The sequence below is a fragment of the Coregonus clupeaformis genome, chromosome 1, assembly GCF_020615455.1.
Source record: "Coregonus clupeaformis isolate EN_2021a chromosome 1, ASM2061545v1, whole genome shotgun sequence".
NCBI lineage: Eukaryota > Metazoa > Chordata > Actinopteri > Salmoniformes > Salmonidae > Coregonus > Coregonus clupeaformis.
The window spans coordinates 64,112,018-64,118,534 of NC_059192.1; the positions used below are offsets into that span (position 1 = coordinate 64,112,018).

Genomic DNA, 6,517 nt, shown 5'->3' on the forward strand with positions numbered 1-6,517 from the left:
GAAATTCCCTCTGATGTTTCCTCCTGGCCCATTACACTCTCGGGCAAAGTGACCAACCTGTCCACAATTATAACACACTTCTGAAGATTGCTGGAAGTATGGCTTAAATCTTCCTCCTCTTCCTCTTCCTAAGTCTTCTCGTCCTCTTCCTCTCCAATTCTGTGTCTGTCCAGAGACTGGCTGTGGATATGAAACAACTGGTACCGCTATTGGTGGCTGGTACAATTGCGATTGGAACTGGTCCAATTGAAGCTGTGGCAGTGATTGTTGATTTGGTGCACACTGATTCTTCATAACCAAAGCTTGTTTCTTCTCCTTCTTTTTCTCCACCAGTAGTATTTCATTTGTTCACATTTGCGCTAAGAAATAAGCAAACAGCTTAACTCAGGAATATTATAAATAGCTCAATAACATTTTATTTTATTTATTTTTAATCCGTTAACATCATACAATGTGATTTTCTGGATTTTAGATTTCGTCTCTCACAGTTGAAGTGTACCTATGATAAAAATTACAGACCTCTACATGCTTTGTAAGTAGGAAAGCCTGCAAAATCGGCAGTGTATCAAATATTTGTTCTCCCCACTGTATATATAGCTATTAAAAATATCTATCTACAGTGGGGAAAAAAAGTATTTAGTCAGCCACCAATTGTGCAAGTGTTCCCACTTCAAAAGAGAGAGGCCTGTAATTTTCATCATAGGTACACGTCAACTATGACAGACAAATTGAGAAAAAAGAATCCAGAAAATCACATTGTAGGATTTTTAATGAATTTATTTGCAAATTATGGTGGAAAATAAGTATTTGGTCACCTACAAACAAGCAAGATTTCTGGCTCTCACAGACCTGTAACTTATTCTTTAAGAGGCTCCTCTGTCCTCCACTCGTTACCTGTATTAATGGCACCTGTTTGAACTTGTTATCAGTATAAAAGACACCTGTCCACAACCTCAAACAGAAGAAATCAACTGTGGGAGCAATTATTAGGAAATGGAAGACATACAAGACCACTGATAATCTCCCTCGATCTGGGGCTCCACGCAAGATCTCACCCTGTGGGGTCAAAATGATCACTAGAACGGTGAGCAAAAATCCCAGAACCACACGGTGGGACCTAGTGAATGACCTGCAGAGAGCTGGGACCAAAGTAACAAAGCCTACCATCAGTAACACACTACGCCGCCAGGGACTCAAATCCTGCAGTGCCAGACGTGTCCCCCTGCTTAAGCCAGTACATGTCCAGGCCCGTCTGAAGTTTGCTAGAGTGCATTTGGATGATCCAGAAGAGGATTGGGAGAATGTCATATGGTCAGATGAAACCAAAATATAACTTTTTGGTAAAAACTAAACTCAGTCGTGTTTGGAGGACAAAGAATGCTGAGTTGCATCCAAAGAACACCATACCTACTGTGAAGCATGGGGGTGGAAACATCATGCTTTGGGGCTGTTTTTCTGCAAAGGGACCAGGACGACTGATCCGTGTAAAGGAAAGAATGAATGGGGCCATGTATCGTGAGATTTTGAGTGAAAACCTCCTTCCATCAGCAAGGGCATTGAAGATGAAACGTGGCTGGGTCTTTCAGCATGACAATGATCCCAAACACACCGCCCGGGCAACGAAGGAGTGGCTTCGTAAGAAGCATTTCAAGGTCCTGGAGTGGCCTAGCCAGTCTCCAGATCTCAACCCCATAGAAAATCTTTGGAGGGAGTTGAAAGTCTGTGTTGCCCAGCGACAGCCCCAAAACATCACTGCTCTAGAGGAGATCTGCATGGGGGAATGGGCCAAAATACCAGCAACAGTGTGTGAAAACCTTGTGAAGACTTACAGAAAACGTTTGACCTGTGTCATTGCCAACAAAGGGTATATAACAAAGTATTGAGAAACTTTTGTTATTGACCAAATACTTATTTTCCACCATAATTTGCAAATAAATTCATTAAAAATCCTACAATGTGATTTTCTGGATTCTTTTTTCTCATTTTGTCTGTCATAGTTGACGTGTACCTATGATGAAAATTACAGGCCTCTCTCATCTTTTTAAGTGGGAGAACTTGCACAATTGGTGGCTGACTAAATACTTTTTTTCCCCACTGTATTCAAATATTGCCATTGCATTACATTACATTTTTGTCAAGCTATTATTATTTTAGCAAACAATTATTGTTCTTCATCCTATATTCTCCCTAACATCCTTACCCCCTTGCAACAGATGTGGGATACATACACACACACACACACATACTCTTACACACTCAACCCCTTTCCTCCACAATCAACCATAAGCTCAGATGCTCAACGGTTGTTACATCCCAGAGCCCAACTCAAGAAAGGACCTGATTTACGAATACATATAGAGTTACAGCTGTTTGAGAAAGCGTGCAAAAATTGACACAAATTTGAGATTTGATTAACCTATGTCAAGTCCTAGGTGATGGAGATCAGATCCACCCTCTTCCCCTGAAACACAAACACTCAGGTCCCCAGTTGTAACCATTTTCCCAAGCATCTCCGTGCAGTCAAACCTTTGATTATTTTATGCCACCAGGGCCACAACAATATGCCCCCTCTCTGATTGTCCGAGTGTGACCCCCTCCCCATTGGTTACTGCTGCCAGTGTTGCCAGCACTGCCACTACCTGGGTGGGGGTATCCCACCGGAATCCCCACCGGCTAGGTACAAGGTCGTCAAGGTTCTCATTAGCAGCTTTGAGAATGTCCTTGTATATTATGCGCTCCCATCATGGGGAGACAGACATGACTCGGCTTGGCTTGATGTTTAATGCAGTGCATATATTGATGGAGTAATGTGGACACTACAGTCAGAATATACACTGAGTGTACAAAACATTCGGAAAACCTGCTCTTTCCATGACATAGACTGACCAGGTGAATACAGGTGAAAGTTATGTATGATCCCTTATTGTCACCTGTTAAATCCACTTCAGTCAGTGTAGATGAAGGGGAGGAGACAGGTTAAAGAAGACAATTGAGACATGGATTGTGTATTTGTGGCATTCAGAGGGTGAATGGGCATGACATAATTTTAAGTGCCTTTGAACGGGGTATGGTAGTAGGTGCCAGGCGCACCGGTTTGTGTCAAGAACCGCAATGCTACTGGGGTTTTCACGCTCAACAGTTTCCTGTGTGTATGGTCCACCACCCAAAGGACATCCAGCCAAGTTGACACAACTGTGGAAAGCATTGGAGTCAACATGGGCCAGCATCCCTGTGGAACGCTTTTGACACCTTGTAGAGTCCATGCCCTGACGAATTGAGGGCAAAAGGGGGTGCAACTCAATATTAGGAAGGTGTTCCTAATGTTTTGTACACTGTGTTAATGGTTGTCTGAAAGGTTATGTAGTAGAATACGCCACCACAGCAGACGGCACAGGCCGGCTGGCCAGCTAATATGCTGTAGTAATAGTGTCCACAATCCAATGTGAGAGTCTCTGTTTTGATAGGCTCTTCCCCAGAACTCTCTGACCATAACATACGAACAGCTGATCCGACTGTCGTAATGTCTTAGTCTGTGTAAAGTAAGTGTCTAGTGCCCTCACCGGGCACAGCACACTTGGGGGAAAAAACCAGCCCACTCGCAGCCATGGGAGGTGCGTATGCGGAGAAATGTAAGGGCCGGTTCACATGTCTGTCAGACAGGACCTTTGGCAAGAAAGAGGGGTTAGGCCGGAGGATAACACTCCCCTTGTCTGCACCCATTCGGAAACATTCAGCGCTCACTGAAAGAGCATGAAGTTCACTAACCCTCTTAGTGTAGGTAATAGCCAACAGGAATGCCACCTTCATGGATAGGTGCTTCAAAGATGCTAACCCCAGGGGCTCGAAGGGTGGCCTAGCAAGAGCTGATAGCACCACGCCAAGGTCCCAGTTTGGCACCGAACGGGCCTTCACTGGACGCAGACGTCTTTTTCCCTTCATAAACTTGGAGCGCAATGGGTGGCCACCCATGGGTCCCTCCGGGCCATCGTCATGGCACGCCATAAATGCGGCCAAATACACTCTCAAATAGATGCCACTCGGCCCGCATCAAGCAGTGATTGTAAAAAGTGTAAAACCTTTTGTACATCACACGACTCTGGGGCAATATTATGACCCTCACACCAAGTACAAAATATGCCCCACCGCATTTGATATGATGCATTGTGCAACGTGTTCACCACATTGTCCTGAATGCCTAGACTTGCCCATTTACGCATCTCAGGGGCTGGAGTAGGCGTGGGTCCGGATGCCACAGCGTCCCACGAGACTGAGAGAGCAGGTCGGGTCTCAGTGACATCTGCCATGGGGTCCCAGAGAGGAGGGACAACAGGAGGCTGAACCATTGTCATCTCGGCCAGAATGGGGCTATCAGGAGCAGCCGGTGGCCCTTCAAACTGACCCTGTCTAGCATAGCTGTGATCAGGAGAAATGGTGGGGACGCATAAAGTGTCGTTGCCGGCCAATCGTGAGCAAGGGCGTCCAAACCCAGAGGGCCTGGAGGGTCCAACGTCGAGAACCAGCTGGGACAATGAGTGCTCTCCTGAGACTCAAACAGGCACACCTGCTCTCTCCCGAACCTTTCCCACAGCTGTAACACCACCTGAGGGTGTAGACTCCAGTCCCCCTCCAGCGGGCCATTTCACGAAAGCATGTCAACTACCCGGTTCAAGACCACGGGAATGTGCACTGCCTGCAGTAACGCTAAGCGGGTCTGAGCCCACAGCAAGAGCGCCCAAGCCATTTCATGGAGGTGCCGTGATCCCACTCCCCCCGGTGATTGATATATGCCACTACCGTGTTGTTGTCTGATCTGACCAGGACATGCTTCCCCTCCAAGTAGGGCAGGAACTGTTGGAGGGCCAGGCGAACACTGCCCCCCAACCCGCTAGCAAGGCATCGGTGCAACTAGCTCCCTGCGGTGAACTCTGTTCTGTGTCACTCCCTCCAACAGGAAGGAGTGAGAGTGGCATTTCAACAGAGTCCTCACACATGCATTTGTCACCGATAGCTGACAATGTCTGAGTCGTCTCTGGTGTAGATGGTTAGAGTTGAACCATCGCTTGAGTGGCCTGAGGTGAAGAAGGCCCAGCGGAATCAACAGAGAAGCCGACATGAGTAGGCCGAGTAACTTCTGGCACTCTAATACGGACACAGCTCGTCCAAGCCGGAAACGGTCTAGGTAGGCCTGCATCCTCTCCAATCTCACATGAGGGAGACATGCTCTCATAAGAGTTGAGTCAATCAACATCTCCAGGAAGACCACCATCTGTGAGGGAGTCAGGTTGCTCTTCTCCCTGTTTAGGGTGAGGCCCGGGTCTTGAATGTGCTTCAAGATTATCCTTGTGTCTGCCGTAGCTTGCTCTCTTGATTGAGCACACACCAGCCAGTCGTCCAGGTAGGTCAGCACTAGAATGCCCTGGGACATAATGTACACGGCGCCAGTGAGAGGCTGAACGGGAGGACTTTGAATTCGTAAGCCACTCCTTCGAAGGCAAACCGGATGTACTTCCAGTGATCTCGATTAACAGGAACATGGAAGTACGCATCCTTCAGGTCGAGACTGCCTGTAACACCCGCGCTGGCGAGAGCATCTTGAACTTCAGCTCCTTTAAACATTTGTTGAGGCCGCGCATGTCCAGGATCAGCTGAAAGCTGTCGTCCATTTTCTGAACTTTGAAATACGTGGAGTAGAACCCACTTAGCTCTACCTTCCTTGATTGCATCCTTGCTCAACTGGCAAGCCTCCTTCCTCTCCCCATCTGCCACCGAGGTGACCCAGATGCCCCTGTAGGACGGCGGTCGACATCGGAACTGGAGTTTGTATCCCCCCAGGACTGTGCCCAGTAACCAGGGAGAGACGGCCGAGGCCGACCGCCAGCACCTCAGGAGGACTGCCAGGGCCCATCGTTCTTAGACGCGTGACACTGCTTGTAAGGGTGGTCATGACACCTGTCCTTGTGCTGTCGGGGTGTAAAATGGCAGTTCCCATTTCCCTGCCCCTGCTGTCTCGGCAGGGGAGGAGGGGGGCCAAGACGTTGCTGAAGCGCCCTCGAGACATCCTGCCTTGTCTTCCAGCTCCTCCGAGGGGTGGCGGATGGCCTGCAGTCTCTGTCTTTGCGCAGTTTTGTAGTCTGCTGTATGATGTTGTTGACACCTGGTCAAAAACTGGAACCTGGCATGAAGGGGAGCTCCAAGAATGATTTCTGAACTGGCCGTGGCAGTTTAGACTGTGCGAGCGGTGTGAAGTCACCACTGAAGCCAAAGCCTTGCCGTTGGCAGGTGCTATGTCCATCTGGAGCATAGTGAGCAGCCTTGACACCTCTGTAGCCTCCTTAAGAAGCTCGTCACCACCCCCTTGGAGGCGAGGGAAAAGCCAGGTGAGGTAGGATTGCAGCATCGTAGCTGCATTTACGAGGTCCTGGTTTGAGGCGACGATCTCCTTGTCAGGGAGGATCATGGCAGCCACCATGTCATCCATCACCGGATAGTGGTCTAGCCCCAAGGACCCTGCATCCAT

The 6,517-nt window shown here is 48.3% G+C and overlaps 1 pseudogene; it reads right to left on the reverse strand.

Annotated features, from left to right (window-relative positions):
- Nucleotides 1-4,345: 4,345 nt before the first annotated feature.
- Nucleotides 4,346-6,517, reverse strand: LOC121548222 (annotated as a pseudogene).